The sequence below is a fragment of the Eleutherodactylus coqui genome, chromosome 1 (genome assembly GCF_035609145.1).
Source record: "Eleutherodactylus coqui strain aEleCoq1 chromosome 1, aEleCoq1.hap1, whole genome shotgun sequence".
In the NCBI taxonomy this organism is placed as follows: Eukaryota; Metazoa; Chordata; class Amphibia; order Anura; family Eleutherodactylidae; genus Eleutherodactylus; species Eleutherodactylus coqui.
Genome location: NC_089837.1, coordinates 426271618 through 426297899, shown reverse-complemented (window position 1 = coordinate 426297899; position 26282 = coordinate 426271618).

Below are 26282 nucleotides of genomic sequence, written 5' to 3'. Positions count from 1 at the left end.
CAGTCATTTTGTGTTGCGAATGATGTCCCTTGCTAATGCACTAGGTGCAACTTATTATAAGTATTGTGTTACCTCATACATAATAATACACAAGTGCTTTTAGAAAACTTTATGAAAGTCTGTGACACATACAAAAATAATTAATGAGTTTTAGCTCTAAATATGAATGGGATAGTATTAATACAAATTGCCAATGGCTCTAAAATGGGACCTTTATATGGAAGATTTTTTTTTTCTTTTTCATAGTTCTAAATGAGAAATACCATTTAAACACAACTCTAATAATATTTATAATAGAGTAATACATTTTTGAAGATTTTTTACCTGCATCATAAAATCATTAATGCTAAATTAAATCCAATGAACTATTCAAATAAAACCTGTCACATTGAAGAGTTAGTCCAATCTGCAGGCAGTGTGTTATATGTTTGTAGGAAAATATTCTGTGTAACTTGTCATTTGTTGATCAAAATCTCCGCTTATTCTGGGCTCATGTAGTGACTAACTGTATGTGTATGCAAACTGTCAGTCACTGAGTGATCCTAATCCCAGAGTGAGCAGAGATTCTGATCAATTAAATACAAGTTAGACCGAATTCCTTCCCCCCCCCCCCCCCCCCCCGGGTAAAAAATATATATTCTGTATGTATGCAGAGCTTTTTCTGCCCTTAATTGTGCTGCCTGTAGATCAGATAGAATGAGTACATGTAGAGCATACTCATAAATAAAAACTATTGTCGATACAAAGAAAAGATCCTGTCTATAGTAACCAATTAAATGCGACAGTACTATTATCGGTTGCTATATGCAGCTGCTTATACATCAAAAATATGCATGTAGTATTATAATCCACAAAAATGAAAATTCAAATGCACACATCTCAAAAATACCTTTTTTGGTTGGGACTATCCCAACTTTTGACCTTGAAATGCCACTACACATATTTCCATCACTGTGCTCCAAATCTGATTGTCTGTCACACTCTGGACATCTCCTTTGTATATTGCACTCACCTCCATGTAGTACAGCCACCCGTCTAATACCTATCAGACACTATTTTGATTTTTAAATTTCTACCTGCCTTATCTTCCTCTACGTTGTGCTAGCAATCCCACGATGCTAATGTTGAGTACAACATCACATGATCAGCTAGAGCCAGTACCATCTCTACCTGTTGAGAGGACAGTGTGCTTATTAATAACCTGTATGCTCACCTAAATAAGCTGCAGACAATATGTAGAATTGTGTAGTTAGAAGGGACCTCCAGGTTCATCTGGTCCAATCCACTGCTCAGTGCAGGATTGACTAAATCATGCCAGACAGATGTCTGTCCAGTCTCTGTTTGAAGACTTCAATTGAAGGATAATTTACCACCTCCTGTGGCAACGTATTCCACTCATTGATCACCCTCACTGTCAGAAAGAGACTGATCCCTCTGAACTGTGACAGCCCTTCAGATAATTGTAGACAGCTATTAAGTTTCTTCTCAGTTTTCTGAGAACATTCCAAGATTCTTTAAACGTTCCTCATAGTACATAATTTGCAGACCGCTCACCTTCCTAGTAGCTCTTCTTATCAGCACCAGTAACTGTGATAAGAGTTTCTTTCAACCCACTCCTCAAAAAACACACACTCCATGAACAGCCTGTGTGGTACAGTCCATGCAGCTTCATCATACAAGCATTATGGTGACTGAAATAGTGACTCATTGAGAAAACAGAAAGATAAGTAATTTTGAGGTGTCACAATGTGATCACATGACCCAAATGTAGAAGAGTCCAGGAATTTTTAGATAGAAAGGAATTGCTGATTCAGGAATAGAAAAAAGTGATATACCAAATAAAGTGTACTTCCATAAATATTGTATTATTCTACAAAAAAGTAATTAAGAACAAATAAAAGCACAAACTACAAACCAGGATCACCATTGTATAAATATAAGATACAGTACTCAATGTATTTAAGAGAATGATAACAAAATGCATAATTGACAGTCTATGATATTCTGAATTTAATAAAAAGAATACCACTAATAGTTGCAAAGAATTGCAAAAAGTGCAGTAAGCAAAACATAATATGGTGTCACATTACACCAGAACCAGTGCAGAGTAAAACCGGGCTCAAATGGGCAGATTCTAATTGGGATTGGCATCTGCACTGAGGATCCGTGGCAAAGTGCAGCCGTTAAGAAGCATGTAAAATCTCTTTTTCGCTCACACTCGCAGATACAAAGCGGAGCAAAAATGGCATCATGCTCTATTCCAGACGGACGTCCTCCATCGAGATTGCATATGGGCCACTGGTACTCACATTCTGTTATAAACATTCAAAAAAATACAAACATTCAAAAACCAAACCTGTAAAATGCAAAACAAGAAAATCAGGTTCGGAGGGTCGCCTGAGAGAGCCCGGTTTTAGTGCTTGATAATATGGCATCCAATAAATATAACATGTAAAAAAACACAAGTAAATCTATTTAAAAACAAACACAGCTTAAGATTTAAAACTGGGGAATTAAGTGAAGGTGGTAATTTAAACTATTTGGCTTGATCATGTTTAGCATAAATAACCAAAATGGGTGAAACGTGAGCAAAGCATATTTCCAAATACAAAAACAAAGCAAGAACAAAGAACAAATAGACGCGTATTGTTTCTTAAACATCGTTTTTTTAATTGAAAGGTTTTTACAAATATTACAAAAAATTAGAAGTAAACATGCATTTGAAGTTGTAGGTAAACGTACGTAACAAGTTACAATAAAAAATAATTTTTGATGTTTGAGTGAACAGAGAAGGCAATAGGAAGTTGTTCATAACAAAGCAAAATCAAGACATTTCTATGGTATAAGAAAGCAGGCATATAACAATAGGTACTTTGGGACCAGGCTCTCCAGACCTTTCGAAATTTATCTTTATTATTTAAAGCACTTGCATTCATATTTTCAAACCAGTAATTGTTGTTTACAAATCTAAAAATCTCAGATATAGAAGGAATTAAATTTATGTTCCTATGATGAGTAGAGATGAGCGCGCATACTCGTCCGAGCTTGATGCTCGTTCGAGTATTAGGGTGCTCGAGATGCTCGTTACTAGAGACGAGCACCACGCGGTGCTCGTCTCGATTAAACGAGCACTGACCATTGAATTCAATGGAGCCGGCAATACAGCCGGCTCCATTGAAAGCAATGGGCTGCCGGCTAGCGCGGGATGAATTTTCGGGAAGGGCTTAAAAATATAAGCCCTTACCTGAAATTCATCCAGAAATGTGTAAAAAGTAAAAAAAAAATATACTCACCTTGTCCCGGCAGAACAATGTTAGCCCATTGAATTCAATGGAGCCGGCAATACAGCCGGCTCCATTGAAAGCAATGGGCTGCCGGCGATCGCACAATGAATTTTCGGGAAGGGCTTAAATATATAAGCCCTTCCCTGCAATTCATCCACAAATGTGTAAAAATAAAAAAAATATATATACTCACCTAGTCCCGGCAGACGGAGTTCAGCTGCGGCCAGCTGTCAGTTCTCCTGAACTGCTCTCTGTAGTATTCAGCAACTGGGGATTTAAAATCCCCGCCTGCTGAATGAGCTGCCTCTAATTGGTCACAGCCTGACCAATCAGAGGCGAATCTCACTCACACCCATTCATGAATTCATGAATGGGTGAGTGAGTGCTGCCTCTGATTGGCTCAGCGCAGCTCTCAGCTAAATGACAGCAGTTCAGCACCACAGTGCAGAGGACAGCAGGAGAAGACAGGGCTGTGCCCCCGCAGCTGAAGGGAGGTGAGTATCTATGTTTTTTGTTTTTTAAATCACTTTTAATTCATTTCCAGGGAATGGCTTATATGTAAAGCCCTTACCTGAAAAAGAATTCAGGTGTGCCAGCGGACCATTGTCTTCAATGGAGTCGCCGGCAGCAGCAGCGGCTCCATTGAAGAGAATGCCTGTATTTTTATTCTTTTTTACACTAAAATGTTTCTTTTTCAGAGAATGGCTTATATTTTTAAGCCCTTGGCAGAGAACGATCTTAATGCTGAAATAATTTTTTTTAAATTTTTACACATTTTAGGATGATTTTTAGGTAAGGGCTTATATTTTTAAGCCTTTCCCGAAAATTCATCCCGCGCTCGCCGGCAGCCCATTGCTTTCAATGGAGCCGGCTGTATTGCCGGCTCCATTGAATTCAATGGGCTAACATCGTTCTTCTCTGCCACAGCTGTTACAGCTGTGGCAGAGGAGAATGATCATTATGCTGACAGTGGGGGGGGCGGGGTCTCACTCTTGCCACTATTGTGGCTTAATAGTGAGACCTTGGAGCCCGAAATGCAGCCCTGCATGTTGCTCCTCGCCTGCCCTATCCATTTCTGTGTTTTTTACATGACTTTGGTGATTTTCTAAGATTTTCACAAATGAAAACCTTAGCGGAGCACCAGTCATATACAAAAATGCTCGAGTTGCCCATTGACTTCAATGGGGTTCGTTACTTGAAACGAACTCTCGAGCATCACTGAAAGTTTGACTCGAGTAACGAGCACTCGAGCATTTTGGTGCTCGCTCATCTCTAATGATGAGCAATGCTGGTTCTACATGCAATAAGACTATAGAGAAGGGGAGTACGCAGAATACAGGGTAATTGATCATCATCTATATTTAACAAAGCTAAAGTAGGATTCAGTTGAATTGAAATGTTGCTGAAATTTGTCATTAACTGGAAGACCTACTTCAAAGACTTAAAACATAAGGACAGCCCCACTATGGATGAATATGAGAACCATTTGTTGAATATTTCCAGCAGTAATTAGAGAAATGAGGCAACATTTTATTAAGAAGTAGCTTACCCGTCGCGTGTTGCTGCGAAGACAGACAGACATACATACATTCGTTTTTATATATATAGATAACAACCAATCACAGCACAGCTTTCATGTTACCTCAGTGGTATAATATATAACAACCAATCGCAGCGCAGTTTACATGTTACCTCACCTTTATAATTTATAACACCCAATCACAGCGCAGCTTTTATGTTACCTCAGCAGTGTAATATATAACAACCAATCACAGCGCAGCTTTTATGTTACCTCAGCAGTAAGAGAAATAACAACCAATCACAGCGCAACTTTTATTCTGCCTCAGCAATATAAAAAATAGCAACCAATCACAGCACAGCATTCATTTTACCTCAGTGGTATAACATATAGCAACCAATCACAGCACAGCTTTCATGTAACCTCAGTAGTATAAGAAGTAGCAACCAATCACAGCTCAGCTTTCATGTTACCTCAGCATTCTCAATATCCAGCAATTGTCTTGCGAAACGTTCGGCGGATGCATCATTTTGTAGTTGCACACGCTTGCTCGTAATGCCTTTTACTTTTGTGCTTGAGATGGAAATCAAACAATCTTTGGCTGGGGGGCATAACTGTCGACGATGCTCGCACACGCGCAACCTATCATAGGATAGATGTACTATGCCAGTAATCTTCCCAGGAGTCTACTCAACAACTTCCCAAAGTTTCATGGCGATTGGATGAATGGTGTAGTAATGCATAAAGGACAGACAGACAGACAGATAGACATTCATTTTTATATATATAGATGACATCAGGAAGTGAGAGAATTAGGTTCCGTACGTAAAATTTGGACGCTAATTCTTTTGCGCTTAGAATTGAATAATCGAGTTGGGACCCATTAACTTTTCCTATTTATGACATAATCAATGCTCGTGCCAAATTACATCAGGAAGTGAGAGAATTAGATTACGTACGTAAAATTTGGACGCTAATTCTTTTGCGCTTAGAATTGAATAATCGAGTTGGGACCTATTAACTTTTCCTATTCATGACATAATCAATGCTCGTGCCAAATTTCAAGTTTCTATGACATTGGAAAGTGAGAAAATTAGATTCCGCACGTAAAATTTGGACGCAAATTCTTTGGCGCTTAGAATTAAATAATCGAGTTTGGACCCATTAGCTTTTCCTATTTATGACATAATCAATGTTCGTGCCAAATTTCATGTTTCTACGACATCGGGAAGTGAGAGAATTAGTGGCAATGATGGAAATCTAACGATCTACGTGGGGGGCGGCATAACTGTCGACGACACTCGCACGTGCGCCATTTATCATAGGATAGATGTACTATGCCAGTAATCTTCCCAGGAGTGTACTCAACAACTTTTCAAAGTTTCATGGCGATCGGATGAATGGTGTAGTAGCGCATAAAGGACAAACAGACACACAGACACACACACATACATTCAATTTTATATATATAGATATAAAGGGCAAAATACTATCTATACAGTATTTAATGAAAGTTCTCAAAATGATTTTTGAATTTAGAGATTGAAATAATTGAACGATATGCCTCATGCCATTAATACTATGACAGTAAATTTTTTTAGATCATCTTCTTATTTATTTTTTCCATAGGCTCTATTGAGGGTTTACTTAGATAATGGTAACAAATAAACTCCTTTAACCCCTTGAGTGGCACGCTCGGAAATTTTCCGGGACGAGCTCCAAAGCCCATAGCGATATATCCCGGAAGATTTGCTGGCTAAGTATCACTATGGGAGCTGCAGAGCACAATGCCACAAGCTGCCTGCACAGTCCCACAGAGAACAAGTGCAGGACTTTGAAAAACAGAAGCAGGAAGATATTGCCGATCTTCCGGCAATCTTCTGCTTCTGAATTCAAAGTCCTGCTTTGTTTACAGGTTGCCATAGAGACCATCAGCTTGTCAGAAGCAAGCGGATGGTCTCTGTGGCAGAGAGAGCTGGTGCTTGGCTATGAGAGGACAGCCAAGCACCAGCTCTTACAGCAAAGATCAGAGAAAACCTCTGATCTCTGCTGTGTTAACCCTTTACATGCTGCAGTCTATGTGACTGAAGAATGTAAAGGACTGTCACCATCGGAACCCCGGAATGTGATCAGGGGGTCCTGATGGGTCTCTGTGGAAGTCCCCTAAAGGGACAAAAATAAAAAAAAGTTATAAAAAAAGAGAAAAAAAAAGGTTAAAAAATTATTAAAAAAATACTTTGTAAAAAATGTAAAATAAAATTACACATGTTGAAGAAGAAAATATAAAAAAGATCCAGCCCTCCCAGCAAAAGCCCTCCTTGCTGGATTAATCCAAGGCTTCAAAAAAGTTCAAAGATATTGAATTCTTTATTTAAAATATGTCCGACGCGTTTCGTCGCGTAGCCGCGACTTTCTCAAATGACATACAAGCATAATCACAGTCTTTATATACAACACATACAATAAAGCTTACCCCTGCAGCTACCAATGAATGCTCACTATTCCATTCTCTCTGTATCCGTATGGATACTTCCGGCGCTCGGGGATGTTTAAACAAGGACTTCCGGGTCTTGTAATGGACTTCCAGGTCTATTCCTCCCAATGTGATTATGCTTGTATGTCACTTGAGAAAGTCGCGGCTATGCGACGAAACACGTCGGACATATTTTAAATAAAGAATTCAATATCTTTGAACTTTTTTAAAGCCTTGGATTAATCCAGCAAGTAGGACTTTTGCTGGGAGGGCTGGATCTTTTTTATATTTTCTTCTTCATCCTTTGATATACAGTCGCATCCCTACCCAGGGATGTGACAGATCCCTGCCAGCTCCCCTCTCCCTTTTTTCCTTTATCCTAACTGGGGATGGAAGCCTGAGAAAGCTTGGACCAAGTTTTCCAACCAATTTATACAAAGCCTACCAGGACGTAGAGGTGTTAGGTGGGGGGTCCCTTGCCAAGGCCCCTCACCCACACCGGGTAAGTCCCACATATGCATAACTTCAAGTTGGTTTAACTTAGCGGTTGGAGCGCCGTCTCTCATTTGCCTTTTGTTTCAAAATTACACATGTGGTATCCCTGCATTATAATGACCCTGAGAAGGAAGTCAGTACATTATTTAACCCCTTAATGACATGGACCCTTTTCTTTTTTTCCTCCCCCCATTTAAAAAATCATAACTCCTTTATTTATCCATCAATGTAGCTGTATGAGGGCTTGTTTTTTGCCGGACGAGTTGTATTTTTCAATGGTGCTATTTAATGTTACATATAATGTACTGAAAAACTTTTACAAAATTCTAAGTGGAAAAAAAAAATGACATTCCGCCATCTTTCAGTGCGTTTTGTTTCTATGGCACACAAACTGCGGCAAAAATGACATGATAGCTTTATTCTATGGGTCAGTACGATTACTACGAAACCAAACTTGTATAGTTTTTTTTGCTGTAGTACTTGTATTTTTTTCAAAGACATTTAATTTTTTAAAATTATTTTCTGCTGCATCTTCTGCGCGCAATATTTTTTTTATTTTTCCGTCGATGTACTTGAGCAAGGGCTAATTTTTTTGCGGGATGTGCCGTAGTTTACGTTAGTACCAATCTTGAATACATACGACTTTTTGATCGCTTTTTATTGCATTTTTTCTGGGAAACAGGATGACTGAAAAAGTGCATTTGTGGCGTTCTTTATTTTTTTTTCGGACTACGTTCACTATGTCGGGTAAATAATGCACTACTTTTACAGATGCGGTGATACCAAATATGTATTTTTTTTTTATTATTTAGATTTTTTTATTATAGATATGGCAAAAGGAGGGTGATTTAAACTTTTATTACTAGAGATGAGCGAGCACCCAAGTGCTTGGGTCTGCGTTATTCGAGTCGAGCTTTTCGTAAAATTCGAGAGCTCTGCTCGAGTAACAAACCCTATTGACTACAATGGGAGACTTGAGCATTTTTGTATGTGGGACGCCGGGTCCCGAGCTTTTTTTTTCTTTCTTGGTTCGTGTGTGTTCTTTGTCTCTCTCTCTCTCTCTTTCTCTCTCTCCTCCCCCCCTCCCCTGCCTGCCAGCCAAAAAATTTGCCATTGACGTGCGCGCTGCGGCGGGGAGGGGCCAAAACAGGCACGTCACAGTGGGGAGGAGCCAAAAACTGGGACGGGGTCGAACATGGCTTGATGCTCGTTCGAGTAATGAGCACCATCGAGTGCGCTGATACTCGAACGAGCATTAAGCTCGACAGAGTACGTTTGCTCAACCCTATTTATTATTATTATTACTTTTTTTTTAAAGTATGAAAAAGTCGTAAAAAACTAAAAAAAATTACAATTTGGTATCTGCATAATCGTACCGGCCTGTAGAGTAACTTTAATATATTATTTATACTGCTCAGAGAATGCAGTGAAAAATAAAAATAAAAAACATGCCAGAATTACAGATTTTGTTAATCCTGCCACTAGAAAAAATGAAATAAAAGCGATCAAAATTTTACTTGTTCCAAAAAATTAGATAAATGAAGACTAGAGTTCATCCTGCAAAAAACACGGCCTTCTAGGGCTCTGGCAATGGAAATATAAAATTAATACGGCTATTGGAAAGTGGCGACACAAAACACACTTTAAGAAAAAAAATGTTTTAAATGTACATAAATAGCAAAACATAAAAAAACTGTATAAACTTGGTATCGCCGGAATCGTGTTGAAAATAATGTTATCACACTATTTATTCTGCACACTGAACTCCATAAAAATGAAATCCAAAAAACAAATGGCAGAATTTCTTTTTTTTCCCCAATCTCCCTACAATTTTTTTTTACAAAAGTTATGCAATACGTTATATATACCCAAAAACGATGTCATCAAAAAGTAGAACTTGTCCCGCAAAAAACAAGCCCTCATATAGCTGTGTCAATGGAAAAATGAAAAAGATTTGGCTCTTGGAATGCGACTGCAAAATTATTAGAAATTAAATGATTGGCCCATTTAAAAAACCTGCCCTGGTGGGCACGACAGGGTGGTAAGAAACCCACCACTCAAGGGGTTAATGGAGCCATAGAATGAGGATAACCAAGCGTCTAATTTAGAAGGTACATTAATTCTTGTAGGGCAGGAAAAAGGTTTTAATATCTGGCGGATTTTAAAATAATTATAGATATCTAAATAAGGGATTTTAAATCTATCAACCAAATTTGAAAATTATAAGAAGATCTAATTTTGCCAAAAATCTCTAACCTGAGTTAGGCCTAAAGGTTTGAAATTGGAAATGGAGAGGTTTGCAATCACAACCTCTAGCAAATCTTTATTAGCTTTATGTAAGTGAAAGGAAGACAAATTCTTCTTTTTAGTCACTTCATTCCAAACGTTAGCTATAGCAAGTAGAATAATCAAATTCATGGGAAACTCAGAGTTAAAAAAATTTTTGGCCGGGGCGCAGCTTGATGGAGCATGATGGCACCTTAAGGAGAGAGCTCTGTCACAGCGGCACTCTCTGAGGACCACAGCAGTAGCTATAAGAGCCACAAGATGGGGAAAATAGGTAAAGAGAAGGGGGTGAGTGTACCCCTCGACCACCCAGAGGACAATCAGATATGCAGAGGTTCCTAAAAGAACAAAGCACACGCTCTCCCAATGCAGCTGGCAAGATGGCACCGAGCCACTATGCTGCAGAGGCTAACAGCATATAGCGAGACAAACCCGCATCATCTGATGGAGAAGATGGTGAGCAAATCTCTAAAGGCTTTATGAGGGAGCTGATCTACTGAGCCTGTAATGGTCGACCTGGCAGAGATCAAGGAGGAGGTTAAACATATGGAGAGATGGGTGAAAGATCTTGAATCCTCAACAGTTACTATTACTAATTACTTCTTAGAGATGGCGGAGGTGATTAAAGAGCAGCATTCCCACTTAGAAAAGAAAGCAAGAGGATGACTCCTGCTCTCAGGGTGACCTGTGTAGTGCCAAGTGTGACTGCCTATGTAGGTGTGTGGACTAGTGTAGTCCATAGGATGTAATAGATAGTGACAGAGTCCTCTGTGATAAAATAAACATATATGTATTAAAACAGAAATTCAGATGTCAGTGTAACGTGTTTCGAGGCTTAGACACTCCTTTCTCAAGCACAAGATAACTGATATATGTAAAACATTACAATAAAAATAAATACAGTATATGTTGAAAGTAGATAAATTGATGAACAGTAAGGGTAGCAATATGAAAAGGAGAGGAAAAATAATATGTAAAACTCATGAGAATGAATTACAAACCAATTCATATGGAATGGAAACACTATATATAGTCATAGTTGTAGTTACAATTATAATAATATGCCATGGCAGACTGAACAAAATAACAGAACTGACATTGATAATATAAGAATATGATACAATCATGATTATAATTGTGTGCAGGTAGTGTCATAATTAATGAGACAATGCATAAAGACAAAAAAAATTGAGGTATCATTAGCTAAAAAGAAACAAACAAAAAAGAGCAGTAGTCCCTACAAGTATGGGTGTCTCGTCAAGCTAAAACAACTCAAGCAAGCCCACATGTGACAGTGTGGCTTTGCAGGCTGTCTCTACTGTAGGGAACACATACAGAACGCAGAACTTTTAAAATGCAGGCAGTGTGGAGCGCGGATAACCTATAGGGAACACATACAGAAAAATGGTGCCTTTTCATGATACAGGCAGCGCTAAAGCACTGAACAAACTCACCAGGGTCCGTGTCACTCCAGTGTTTAGGGTGCACTGGCCGGATCCTCTATATATATTTTCAAAAAGATGGTGCTGAGACGCCGGTATATGCCGGGATCTTGTGGTACTGCAATGACTGAGCATCACCAGAAGTGATGTCAGGATGTGATCCAAGCACGATGGTCGTGCGTTCCAACGGCAGGAAGTGGCCAGAAACAAGTGCAAAGAAGCACTGTGCCATCCAGGGGGGATAAAATAGCAATGGTTACACAGAGATTCCTTGCACTCGTTTGAATTGTGTTGGCTTGACGAGACCCCCGTACTTGTAGGGACTACTGCTCTTTTTTTTTGTTTCTTTTTAGCTAATACTAGCTCTAATTGTTTTATTCTTTATGCATTGTCTCATTAATTATAACACTACCTGCAAACAATTATAATCATGATTTTATCATATTCTTATTAGAGATGAGCGAACACCAAAATGTTCGGGTGTTCGTTATTCGGAACGAACTTCCCGCGATGCTCGAGGGTTCGTTTCGAACAACGAACCCCATTGAAGTCAATGGGCGACCAGAGCATTTTTGTATTTCGCCGATGCTCGCTAAGGTTTTCATGTGTGAAAATCTGGGCAATTCAAGAAAGTGATGGGAATGACACAGTGACGGATAGGGCAGGCGAGGGGCTACATGGTGGGCTGCATCTCAAGTTCACAGGTCCCACTATTAAGCCACAATAGCGGCAAGAGTGCCCCCCCCCCCACTGTCAGCATAAAGATCGTCCTCCTCTGGCACAGCTGTAACAGCTGTAGCAGAGAAGAACGATGTTTGCCCATTGAATTCAATGGAGCGGCAATACAGCATGTTCCACTGAATGCAATGGGCTGCCGGCGATCGCAGGATGAATGGTCGGAAAGGGGTTAAATATATAACCCCTTTCCTGCAATTCATCCAGAAATGTGTTACACTAAAAATATATACCGGCGTATAAGGCGACGGGGCGTATAAGACGACCCCCCAACTGTCACCTTATACGCCGGTAATACAGTGGAGCAAAGAATAAAAATCATTACTTACGTTTTTAGATGATCTGCGGCGCTCCTGCAGGCTGTCACTCCCTCCTGGTCCACGGCAGAGTATTGCTTTCTCCACGAAAGACTTTAAATCCCTGCCTCCAGAAAGACACGTGCCTTCAGCCAATGACAATGATGTCATTGAATGGCTGTGATTGGCTGTGTTTCTGGAGGCGGGGATTTCAAGCCTTGGCTGTGATTGGCTGAAGGCACGTGTCTTTCTGGAGGCAGGGATTTAAAGTCTTTCGTGGAGAAAGCAATACTCTGCCGTGGACCAGGAGGAAGTGACAGCCTGCAGGAGCGCCGCAGATCATCTAAAAACGTAAGTAATGATTTTTATTCTTTGCTCCACTGTATTACCGACGTATAAGGTGACAGTTGGGGGGTCGTCTTATACGCCCCGTCGCCTTATACGCCGGTATATATTTTTAGTGTAACACATTTCTGGATGAATTGCAGGAAAGGGGTTATATATTTAACCCCTTTCCGACCATTCATCCTGCGATCGCCGGCAGCCCATTGCATTCAGTGGAACATGCTGTATTGCCGCTCCATTGAATTCAATGGGCAAACATCGTTCTTCTCTGCTACAGCTGTTACAGCTGTGCCAGAAAAGAAGGATTTGTCTTCTATATGTTCTCAATGGGGTCAGCGCTGCTGCCGCTGGCCCCATTGAGCGCATATAGAATGCATCCATAGCGAACCGCGGGAGGGGCAGACTTTCATATCAGGCGGACACCTTATCTCCCCAGCCACTCACAGCAGGGGGGTGGTATAGGGCTTAAACGTTGCAGGGGGAAGTTGTAATGCCTTCCCTGTCTTTATATTGGCCAAAAAAAAGCGCTAACGTCTCAGGGAAGAAAGTTTAAGTAACCCGGACACCGTATGGTGTTCGTTACGGATAACGAACATACCGAACACCCTAATATTCGCACGAATATCAAGCTCGGAAGAACACGTTCGCTCATCTCTAATTCTTATACTATCAATGTCAGTTCTGTTATTCTGTTCATTCTGCCATGACATATCATTATAATTGTAACTACAACTGTCTCCATTTCATATGAATTGGTTTGTAATTCATTCTCATGAGTTTTAGATATAATCATTTTTCCCCTCCTTTTCATATTGTTACCCTTACTGTTCATCAATTTATCTACTTTCAACATACACTATATATATTTTTATTGTAATGTTTTACGTACCCCAGTTATGTTGTGCTTGAGAAAGGAGCGTCTAAGCTCCAAAATGCGCTGCACTAACATCTGGAGCTCTGTTTTAATAAATATATGTTTATTTTATCAAAGAGGGCTCTGTCACTATCTATTACGTCCTACAGACTACACTAGTCCACACACCTACACGTTTCCGTGTAGGCAGTCACACTTGGTACTACACGGGTAACCCTGAGAGCAGAAGTCATCCTTTTTCTTTCTTTACTTGGCACTGCTTCTGGGGCTACAACCCCCAGCTTTTCTCCATGTATGCTCTCGTCTGATGTCTTCTCCTTGGGACAGGGTCTCCCCCTATCTGTGTCTACTACAATTTTTCTACACTTTTCTTTGTGTTTTTTTGCTGTAAACTATCCCAGGTTTACAGTTCACCGACGACCTACAAGAGGCACTGTCCAGTTCTTCCATCCCTGTTGGCCAGCATTCTCACCTAAAGAGAGGGATGATTATGCAGGGGGCTTGGAGAATAAAATAGATGCAGTAATGTGTGCATTATGGGCCTCTCTGAGTCATGGCCCCCTGATGCACTTCCCAAAATGGCCTTTCCATGATTAGTGCCTCAATATAGATAGCATGTGGCTTGGAATTCCAAGTCGACCAGAAGCAAGAAGACAGAAAACAAAGAGGATGCTCCAGCCAGTGACATCTGATACAAAATGGTGACCTGTTCGGTTTCCTGTGTGTTTACTCCTACTGTAGTGCTAATTTTGGCTTGTTACTGCTCTTGTTGATTGTCCAGTGGGTATGAATTTGAGAGTCTGTTCAGTTAACCTCTCTTGCTGTCCTACCAGTCATAAGAGGGAATTTTTTTTCGGACACAAGCCATCAACCTTGAATCTCAACCAGCTCTTTTTCGTTACAATCGCAGAGCCTCAGGTTTTATTGAAACACATAATACCTGCCCTTTATGGGCGTGCAACAGATTACATCAGTAACATATACATTTTCTTATTCGCTGGGTCATATAGAATTCCCTGTCTCCCTCCCCACCTTCTTTCAAGTCCAGTGTACTTGTGGACTTTGTCCTCTCAGCATCCGGTCTCAGTGTACGTGGCAGTCTTTGTCTGAGAAGTTTCTGTGTGGGGGGAAGTTTCGGGTAGGGGAGGTAGAGCTGGGGAAACACACAATAATGAATACAAGTATACATGTAATATTGTGACTTTAACTCTTAGAGGCTGCTGTGGAACTTTGTATTAGGCTGAAGTTATAAAACACACATCTTTCACCATGCCATTGTTCAGCAATTACCATAATGAAATTATGCAGCCATTAGCCTCTATAGAGTTAAATCACGACACCTGCGCAATATTTCTAGTTTATTACAAACCAATAGACATTTTATACTAACTAATCATCATGTCTACTACAATCCCCCCTTAAAATGTCTATCCTGTAACCCTCCCCGTCAAATTTTCACAGTTCTCTGCGCGTGAGCCTATAACTGGAGCGCGTTGAAGGTTCGATTTAGGGTCTTCAAGGGGGTGTAGGACTTGTCCACTCCTTCTGGGGATGCATCCAGCAAACTCATTGTGGGAGCGGCTTTTTCAGTGGCAGTTTCACAGGTCTCTCTGACACAGGGGATAATACAGCAGACTAGAACGGAAAAGATAATCAGTGCCCATACAACAGCGACGCCCATCTGAGCCAGGATCCTTTGCCACCGCTCATCCATGGAAAGTACTGGTCCCAAAGGTTAGCTCTTTTTAGTAGTGCGGTCAGCTTCTTAACGGCAACTGCGTCTTTACCCGCGGGTCACGTGTTGTCTGGGATGTAGGTACAACAAGTCTCCCCTATCATCTTACAGACACCCCCCTTTTTAGCTAAAATCATATCTAAGGCCATTCTATTTTGAAAAGTCATAGTCGAGGTAGATCCTATTGGTCGACTAGTCCCTCTAAGGCATCTCTAGGGTAATTTATAAACCGCTGCTAATTGTAATAAACATAATTAATCCAGTCAACATTTTATTTACCATAATGATCAGAAAAATGGACTTGAATCTAGCTTTAGCATGGTCTCTAATTTTTTTTTAAAACTCGTCAGGTACCCCCCTTGGCTGTCCTATGACGTCAATGTACACGTGTAGATCAAAACTACCACCAGGAGTCTCTCTTCTCACTCTAGTGTAATGTTACAATACTAGTAGTGTGCACAGGTACGCACGGTGTGGGACTCCCTGATCTTCACCCACACCAATGTCCTTCCTGGAGATAGCCCTGAAGGTGGACAGGTGCAGGCCGCCTGCATTGACCCTACACTACCTAGTGACAAGACTGGAAGGAACCGCCGTACCTATGCAGAAAACAAGGATAGACCAACATGACAAGAAAACCACAAAACACAGCAGAGTTGGATCGAGATAAAGTAACTATTGGGGGTAACCTCATTATCCTCAATGCTGTCTGACAGGGTGTGGAGGAGCATAATGGCTTTACTTAGGCACACTCCCCTGCCCAATTACCTTCCAAGCGGCTCCTCCACCTCATGTCTCCACAAAGCCAGTAAACGTCTCCTAAGGACTGGACCTGATTCTGCATCCATTCCCCTCCTATAGTACCGTAGGAGAAGCAATACCCGTTAGTGAGTTCCCCAAAAATCTCCCTCCACCCTGCCCGTTTGCATGGCAGGTGTAGTTTCCAGGGTAGTCAGTAATACTCTCTCCGGTGCAAAACACTTAAGTAGTTATAGAGTATTCCTTCTTCCACTTCTCACAAACAGTGTAATTGGTGGAAGTGTCAACAACGAAACTAAGGAAACACTCTTCAGCATCTACAGGGAGATTTAGGGGTACCGTCCCCGAGTGTGGTCGGGCACTACCACACACGCAACAGTTAGACTTGTTGCTCTTGTTATCATTGTACCTCATCAACTCCAACCAGGAATTCTGGTCAGAGTAGCCAGTCGCTACTGTCAAGGTGTCCTCAAAGGTAGGGTCGGCTATGATCATCATGTTCGTCAAGGTCTTCATCTTATGGCGGGGGGGGGAGTTAATTATGGGCATGGGACTAAGTGAAGGCCTCCATTCGGGAGCATCTACCATATCCCTTATTTTAAACTTCCCGAAGGGATCCGTCCTCTTGTACCGGTATGTCCCCAAACTGTAAGTCCCCCGAGCTTGGATTTTCTATGGTCAGTGTAAGAACCGTATTAAAATCAAGCAACATACTAAGTTCAGCCTTCCAATTCCCGCTGTCCTTATTACTCTTAAGGCTATTTAGGGATTTCCCGCTCTTATCTTTCTTATTTAAGGCATTTTGCGGTTTATAGGACTAGTCTGTTCCTGTGTTCCGTCCCACTGATCCCCAATAATGGCAGTCTTCTCCCCAGACATTATCAGTGGTGCAAACATATTGTATTCCCTGTGTATATAAGTCATATAACCAGCTGGACTGAGCTAAATCTGGTCCGCGGTGGGATTTTACGCCTAGACACGGGACCACAGTACAATAGTTGAAGGAATATGCGGCTACTTGAGTGTTGGACGAGTTATACCAGAAGGTAACCATACCCACATATTCTTCCGACTAAGGATTCCAGTTGCCACCCTTCTCTCTCACTAGCCCTAACCAGAGTAATGTCCACAGCATAACTAAGACTGGTCTCCCGGATCTGGGGCTTTCTTACAGTATGAAGCGTGGATCCATGTAAGTCTTTTGGCTAGTTTCACAGCTGTGGCAGTAGTCAGAAGCACCTGGTAGGAACCATCAAATCGGGGCTCAAGAGGGTGCTTCCTGAGGAACTTCTGGACACACACCCAATCCCCAGGCTGCAAAATATGTGTCCCAGTGTCTGCCTCTGAGTCTGGAAGAGAACACCTGTGCATAGGCTTTGGTTAGTGCTTTAACAACGCAAATCACATACTTAGTCAACACATCAGATTGTAATTGTAACTACTGAGGATAGTAGCAACCTAGCCTTGGGGCTAGCCCAAACAATCTCGTAGGGAGATAATGCACGATCCCCCCTGGGTTCATATCTAACACTAAATAGAGCTATTGGATGACAGTCTTTTCAAAGTAGCCCCATTTTCGGCATCATTTTAAGTATCTTCCTTTTTAGCGTACCACTAAGTCTCTCCACCTTTCCACTACTCTCAGGGTGGTAAAGTGTGTAAAAAGCCTGGGATACACCCAGAGCAGACATAACATGTTTCATTCACCTGCGAAGTTTGTACCTCTGTTTAACTCTGAATCACTTCTGGTACCCCATATTCACAGTTTACCTCGTTCATGAGCTTCTTTGCGGTTACCTACTTGTTTGCCTTGGTAACAGGGTAGGCCTCAAACCTGCAAAAACATCATCATCAACAAGCATATATTCATACTTCCCAACAAGTGGGAGCTGAATATAGTCAATTTGCAATCCCTGAAATGGGTAGAGTGGTCCCGGCAAGTGTGATGTGGCAAATTTACTTCTGCCCTGTCTCACCTATGGCATAGATCATGCTAAACTGGACAAATGATGCAGCAGCTACAGAGAACCCAGGAGTCGCCCGTCCTCTTTCAAGCGTTGACGTCATTGCTGCTTTACTAGGTGGGTCTTTCCGTGCGTCAGCTGGGCCATCATGGAATACAGGAACTGTGGTAGGCAAGTGCTGTTGACTGTTCACCATACACGGTCCTGTTTTTGCTGCTCCCATTTTAGTCCATTTATCCTTCCCTTCCTTGCTGGCTTGTTACTGTAAAGTCTTTAGCATATTAAAGTCCAAATTTTGTCAATGTCCAAGTTTTTGCCTCTGACTCATGCTGTCAGTATCTTTTCTTCTTTCTTCCACGGCTTGAGGGCCACTGCCTTTGCTGTGCTGTCGGCGAGGGTGTCGTCTCTCGCTTCTCCAGTGTAGGAATCGGTGTAAGCTCTCCATTGTCGGGTAGTAGTAGGGCCTCCATGAGACTCTGCACCGCTGCACCATTCTCAATGGGTTGTCCTGCTAAGGTAAAAAACTGTCTGGCCTTCCATATTGGGCCGTAATCATGAGCTATGCCAAATGCATACCAGGAGTCAGTGTAAATGGTTGCCGTCTTACCTTTCGCCACACTATTCGCCTCAGTGAGGGCCTTCAGTTCCGCTTCTTGTGCTGAGACATGCGGAGGCAGAGCTTCTGCTTCTAGGACATCTTGTTGTGTGACCACTGCATATCCGATGTGGAGTCATCAATCCTCACCCTGGTACCATCTGCAAAAAGCTCAACATATGCATTGTCAACAGAGGTTCCAGTAACTGCATAGCTACAGTTTCTTACTGTATCAGTACTAAATAATCGTGTTGCTGTTCTATTTCACATGGATCAGAATCTCATAGCACAAAATCATTTATTTCCTTTTTATTTTATTTATTTTTAAAAAACCCAATAGCTGATCTACAACACCTAGATCACCTATGACCTAGATCACCTATGCCTCCCCCTTTTGAACCAGAATACTCAATGGAAAAAGGAGTAGTCGCGTTCAAACTAGTAGAACGTTGAAAAAGGAAACCAAGAGGCACAAAAACAAGCACTTTGTAGGTCAAGGTGACATTGTCTGAGCGAAAATATCCTTTTTCAGGTCGCAGTTAGCATTTCTAACACAAGGGGGCGCAACACAAGCAAAATTTACAGTCACCCAGTGAAATAGCATTCAGGGAACTTCACCGTTTAACTTTCACTATCCTGTCTGAATAAAATTATAGCTTCAGTGTAGACTGACACTAGAATATACAAGGGCATAAGGAAAAAAAACTAAAGAAGGCGGATGAATTGACATCCTTCTCTGAGCAATTCAGTCCCTCTTTCTCACATAAAAACCAAAATTACTTCATCAAATTGCATGAAAAAGTTTGCTGGGTGACTGTAGGGAAATTATTCCATCTGTAGGAGCCTTCCTTAACATCATCTGTCTGAACACCCATTGGAGAAGCAGGCAGTGGAAAACAGAGCCCCTGCAACACACCATGAGAGGGCGTTCCCTGCTCATGGGTCCCTGGCCTCTGTCCTCCGTGTATCAACTCCAATCTTCTATACACTATAAACAAGCTTAGTCATCTACTATGTCATAAGCTGCGTCTTCACAAAGAACAAAGGTTTGTTTCCCTGAACTTATCACACATCCAAGGTGGCCACATTTTGGAGTGTAACGAAGTCTGGTCAAACAGGACCTTACTTCAGACAATTGTGATGTTAGCACTGGATACAGTGGCATTGGGGAATGCAGGCCTCCCGAGTGCAGCAAGATGGCTGCCAGAGGCAGAAAGGGGTGGGGCTACAAACCTCCCAGGTGAGGCAAGATGGCTGCTGGAGGAGGAAGGGGCAGGGCTTAGTCCTGTCCCGGATTGGAATGGCCGGAAGTAACGTCACACACCCTGAAAGTGAGCACATGGGGGGAAGTAATTTCAGGATGGGGGCAGGGCTCACCACACTTGCTGCAGAGTCACACTATGTGGGGGTTTTAAAACATTGCAAGTGCGGCTGCCATTATAGGGATGGGCTATAGTCAACACAAAGGCATTACATTGTTCATGATACAGGCAATACACATCCCCTACTACACCCTCTCCTCTTGAATCCCTTTCCTACATTATACCACCCCCTAGCAATCTAAAACACCTTTCTGTCTGCTGGGCCTCCTGCTTATCTTCTGAAAACTTTCTGCAGTCTGTCTACAACCTTTCTTTTACCAACTTTCCTGATCCTTATCTTTGTAAAACGTTTCTACATGTTTTGCATATTCCAAAACATCCTGCACTGATCCCGTCCTAAGGGTACCCATGTACCTCATTATATAACTTCCTGTTTCCTTCTTTACTCCACTTACAAACGCATTCTTTAATGACTGATTATATGCAGTGTTAGGATCATCTCTCTCTCCCTGATTATCCTATGGAAGGGGCCTACCATCTCCTCCCTTCCCATTCTAATTTCCTTCTACAGAACTCCAATCTGGCCCTAGAATTTTTCTATCTGCCTTCTTCAAATCACAATGCACATTAACACTATATACACAAAACAAAAGGAACAGACGGGTAAACTGGGAAATGCTCAGTGGCTTAACATCAGCCCACTCTCTTATCAGTAACACCCCCCCCCCCCCAGTAACAAAACTGCACATTCTTTAAACAAGACCTTTGACTATACACAAAGACTGACGATTATATTCAGTGACCGAGACCTCTGGAGCTTTCAGCCGACACACAACACGGCTATAATTCTCTGCGTATCCCTTTCTACATACGAGAACATAACACGCTCGATCATGCAGGTAAATACGCCTATTTTAAACCCTGTGTATCCCTCCTTACATATGAGAGCACATAACACGCTCGATCATACAAGTGCATATGCCTATTTTAAATTTACCTGGCCTCGCTCTCCAAGTATAGTAGCGCAAACTGTGCACTATTACATAGGAGAGTGCGCCCCGGGCGCGCTCCCTCAGGCTTATGCAGCCAAGTCCGCGCTTCTTACACATTAACCCTCACAGAATCTGGCTCTTGGTCTTGTATACACAATCTTTAACCGTCTCAGACACAACATACACAGCATACTGAATACCCCTAGACAGGTTACACGGTGATATTTTTCGAGTAGACAGAACTATATTATCTGCCTTTCAGTGATTTATCACTCTGGATTAGATATGGGCAGATTAACAGTTAGAAGTCAGCTCACATCGGTAGATTAACATAAAGCAATCTTACCATGTTCTGTAGATTTTCGGGCCCCTGAGTTCTGCGTGTTATCTGCCGATCTCTGTATCGTTTGATGCATTTGAGAGTCTGTTCAGTTAACCTCTCTTGCTCTCCTACCAGTCATAAGAGGGAATTTTTTTTCGGACACAAGCCATCAGCCTTGAATTGCAACCAGCTCTTTTTCGTTACAATCGCAGAGCCTCAGGTTTTATTGAAACACATAATACCTGCCCTTTATGGGCATGCAACAGATTACATCAGTAACGTATACATTTTCTTATTCGCTGGGTCATATAGAATTCCCCGCCTCCCTCCCCACCTTCTCTCAAGTCCAGTGTACGTGTGGACTTTGTCCTCTCAGCATGCGGTCTCAGTGTACGTGGCAGTCTTTGTTTGAGAAGTTTCTGTGTGGGGGGAAGTTTCAGTGTAGGGGAGGTAGAGCTGGGGAAACACAATAATGAATACAAGTATACATATAATATTGTGACTTTAACTCTTAGAGGCTGCTGTGGAACTTTGTATTAGGCTGAAGTTATAAAACACACATCTTTTACCATGCCATTGTCCAGCAATTACCATAAAGAAATTATGCAGCCATTAGCCTCTATAGAGTTAAATCACGACAGCTGCGCAATACTTCTAGTTTATTACAAACCAATAGACATTTTACGCTAACTAATCATCATGTATACTACACACGGAGGATACGGACTGTATAGTGTATATAACTTTCCCTATAGAAGTGGCTGTGCCCCAACACTCTGTGTCTAATTCACTACAGCCACAGAACGGTATAAATGAAGTCGTTCGCAGCAGGCTAGGAAATATTTGAGTGCACTTTCACGGTGAGAGCGGTATTGTACGGCACTGCACCCTAAAATAACTATTACTGAAAGGCTGCGAACAGGCCTAGCTGCGTAATACAAAAATGGATGCACTACTACTCCCAGCAGGCCCCAACTAAAATGCACACGGTCAGATGTAGCCCTAAGACGGACCGTTGGGGTTCTTAAAGACAGGATCCTACACTAACACTTTCCCTATCTCAGAAGCATGTTCCCTATACTCTGTATAATAGATTGCAGACTGAGAACGCTATATATGTAATGGCCTGCACAGCCTGAGATGAAAAAAAAAATGGTGCACTACTGCTCCCAGCCAGCCACAACAGTAATGCGCATGGTCAGATGCAGCCCTAAGAAGGACCGTTGGGGTTCTTGAAGACAGGATCCTACACTAACACTTTCTCTATATCAGCAGCAGCACTTTCCCTAACCTCTGCCAGCGTGTGTCTGAGGCGAGCCGTGGGCAGGACCGCTTTAAGTACTCGGCGGTCACTTGATCTCGCCAGCCACTCACTGCTGGGGGGTGGTTTAGGGCTGGCATGTCACAGGAGGAAGATGCAATGCCTTCCCTGCATGTCTATTGGCTAGAAAATGGCACTAAACATGTGGGGAAGGAAACGGAATTGACTCGAGTACCGCGTGGTGTTCATCTCGAGTAACGAGCATCTTGAGTACCCTAATGCTCGAACGAGCATCAAGCTCGGACGAGTGTGCTCGCTCATCTATATTAGCCTGCACTCAGAGGGGGGATTGATTTGCCGTACGTGTATGACTTCTATCAAGCTGTACAACTTAATTATTGGATGGAGCTGACTCATTCTAATAGAGATCCTCTATTGTTCCATTTAGTGCGGGTTCATATGGAGACACCTTTCTGAAGGACAATTGGTTCCCAGTCAAGATCAAATATAGATCCAGCAAGTCCAATCCACTAATCAGAGGCCCTGTCACTGAGGCAGTAGCAGCCTAACTTATAATTCACTGACTAGATGCTAAAAACACATTTTTATTAATACATATCTAAAAACAGGGATGTAAACACCCATCCATGGACAAAACCAACACAAACAAAAGGGTTATTATTGATGACACCAACCCCTGATTAATATGTAGCTATCAAGCCTATATTTTCTGATTAGTGAAGAGGGATCAATAATGACTGTTCAGTCCAATAGTTATTGGTAGGTTCAGCCTTAGTTCTAATAGGGTATATGAGTATTGCCAAATTGACTACTAACACTTATGGTCTGACGCATTTCAATAGAGGTTTGATCATCAGAGACATAAATCACCTCTTGTCTTGTTATAGAAATATCCTGGTGGTGGTGCTCCAAAAAAGTGAGTGGATATCATCCACCTAGAACAGGATATATTGTATTACTTAAACCTATTTCTTAATCCTTGATGCTAAAACGGACCCTTCCCTCATATGCCCGTAGGGTGGGAGCCTGGGACCTTTGTGATATTGCTTCACTACCCCAAATGGGATTTGAAGGAGATTTTAAATGGTTTAATCAGACCCCGAATCCCAATAAGCTCCTGTATCACTGGTCCCAGCAGGCTTCTTCGAATGGAGATTGATGCTAATTACCGTCTAATCAATCCACACCTCCCTTTCTAACTTTACTGGTGTGGTTCTTTCTCCCCCACACAAGAAAAAAAACAGGTTTTTTTTCTCTATACAGAGTATACCACAATCGCTAATATCTGGCATCAGCATGTTGTTGCATTAAGAGATGACAATCCACCCTCAAGGCTGTTGGGTATCTATTTATTTTTATGATTTTCCATTTTCTGATGATTTGGGTATTCTCGGATACTCTTTGCATCATCCCTTATAGATATAAAAGTAATTTTGAGAACAACCTATGGACTTTCTCCATGTGTACCTTTTCAGGAAAGTTACTATAAACACTTAGTGAGGTGCTGCAGGTGTGATACTGCAGTAGGATCCTATACACATATGTGGTGGGAGTGCTTTATTATTGCCCCTTTCTGGAGAGATGTCGGGATGGTAATGAAGCGCCTCATCCCAAACCTGTCTATTACAGCCGACATGATTTTCCCTTAGAAGCCTTCCTCCAGGTTTCACCCCTTGAAAAACAAATTGATTGCCCTTCTAAAAGATGCAGCAAAGGAGCTGATCCCCATTTTTTGGCTGCAGAAAGCTCCTCTCTCCTTAACTCAATTGAGAGAAGAAGTAGACTTAATATGTAACCTAGAGGAACTCTCGAGTTGGTCAAAGGGTTCACATGATAGATTTGTGCAGACCTGGAACCCCTGGAGAACATTGGACCCGAAACATACGTGATTACGTGGTGTGTCTGAATCATGGTCGAGGTATTCAAAGTAGATGGAGAGAACTATACCCAGTGGTTAGGGTTTCTTTGCAGTTTTCCTAACAGAATTGAGTGTTGTGGTCTAGGCTTAAATGTTGGTGACACTGGCAGAAGTAACTGGGAGAGAGATGGGATCTGACTGCCTTCAGGTTAGACCTTATCCTACCCCCCTTTTTTTTCTTCCTTCCCGAGCTCCCGCTTCTTTCTTTTTTATTTCTTTTTTATAATGTGAAGATATTTGCGGTCATAGATGAGTCTTTCATAGTGTTTATCATTATGTGGGTATACTAACTGTTTGTGTAATTGCTGTATGTTCCATGATTGCCCCATGTTGGGACTCTGATTAATTGAATTTATAGTCTTTACACTGCATTATGTAATGAAAAATGTAGAAAACACCAATAAAACCAGATTTACAAAAACACAAAATAGTTTGACCAATAGTTGAAATTTTAAAGGATGTTTACCCAATCTGAAGTTTTCAATGAAGACCTGAGTTTTACATGAGTCATTTAACCATAAGTATCTGAGTTTTTCTCTAGAATAGTGATTTGATAGTAGTGAAGGATTGAAGGAGACTAGAGATGAGCGAGCATACTCGTCCAAGCTTGATGCTCGTTCGAGTATTAGGGTGCTCGAGATGCTCGTTACTCGAGACGAGCACCACGCGGTACTTGTCTCGATTAAACGAGCACTGACCATTGAATTCAATGGAGCCGGCAATACAGCCGGCTCCATTGAAAGCAATGGGCTGCCGGCGAGCGCGGGATGAATTTTCGGGAAGGGCTTAAAAATATAAGCCCTTACCTGAAAATCATCCTAAAATGTGTAAAAAAAATAAAAAATTTATACTCACCTTTCCGCTGCAGCCGGAGTTCAGCCGCGTCTGGCCGGCAGTTCTCCCGAACTGCTGTGAGTAGTATTCAGCAGCCGGGGATTTAAAATCCCCACCTGCAGAATGAGCTGCCTCTGATTGGTCACAGCCTCACCAATCAGAGGCAGCTCTCACTCACACCCATTCAGGAATTCATAAATGGGTGAGCGCAGGGATGACAGCTGAGAGCTGCCCCTGATTGGTCTCTGCGCTGAGCCAATCAGAGGCAGCACTCCATTGAATTCAATGGGCTAACATCGTTCTTCTCTGCCACAGCTGTTACAGTTGTGGCAGAGGAGAACGATCTTTATGCTGACAGTGCGGGGGGGGGGGTCTCACTCTTGCCACTATTGTGGCTTAATAGTGAGACCTCGGAGCCCAAAATGCAGCCCTGCATGTTGCTCCTCGCCTGCCCTATCCATTTTTATGTTTTTTACATAACTTTGGTGATTTGCTAAGATTTTCACAAATGAAAACCTTAGCGGAGCACCAGTCATACAAAAATGCTCGAGTCCCCCATTGACTTCAATGGGGTTCATTACTCGAAACGAACTCTCGAGCATCACTGAAAGTTCGACTCGAGTAACGAGCACTCGAGCATTTTGGTGCTCGCTCATCTCTAAAGGAGACCCAAGGTCTTCATTTTTCCTGTGAAATTACGTTTTCATATAAAATTTATTAAAAAGTATGGGCGCTTTTGAGATTGACAACAAAATGTGAACATTTCAGAAAAAATGAAATACTTTAGGGCAAATTATCATTTTTTCCACA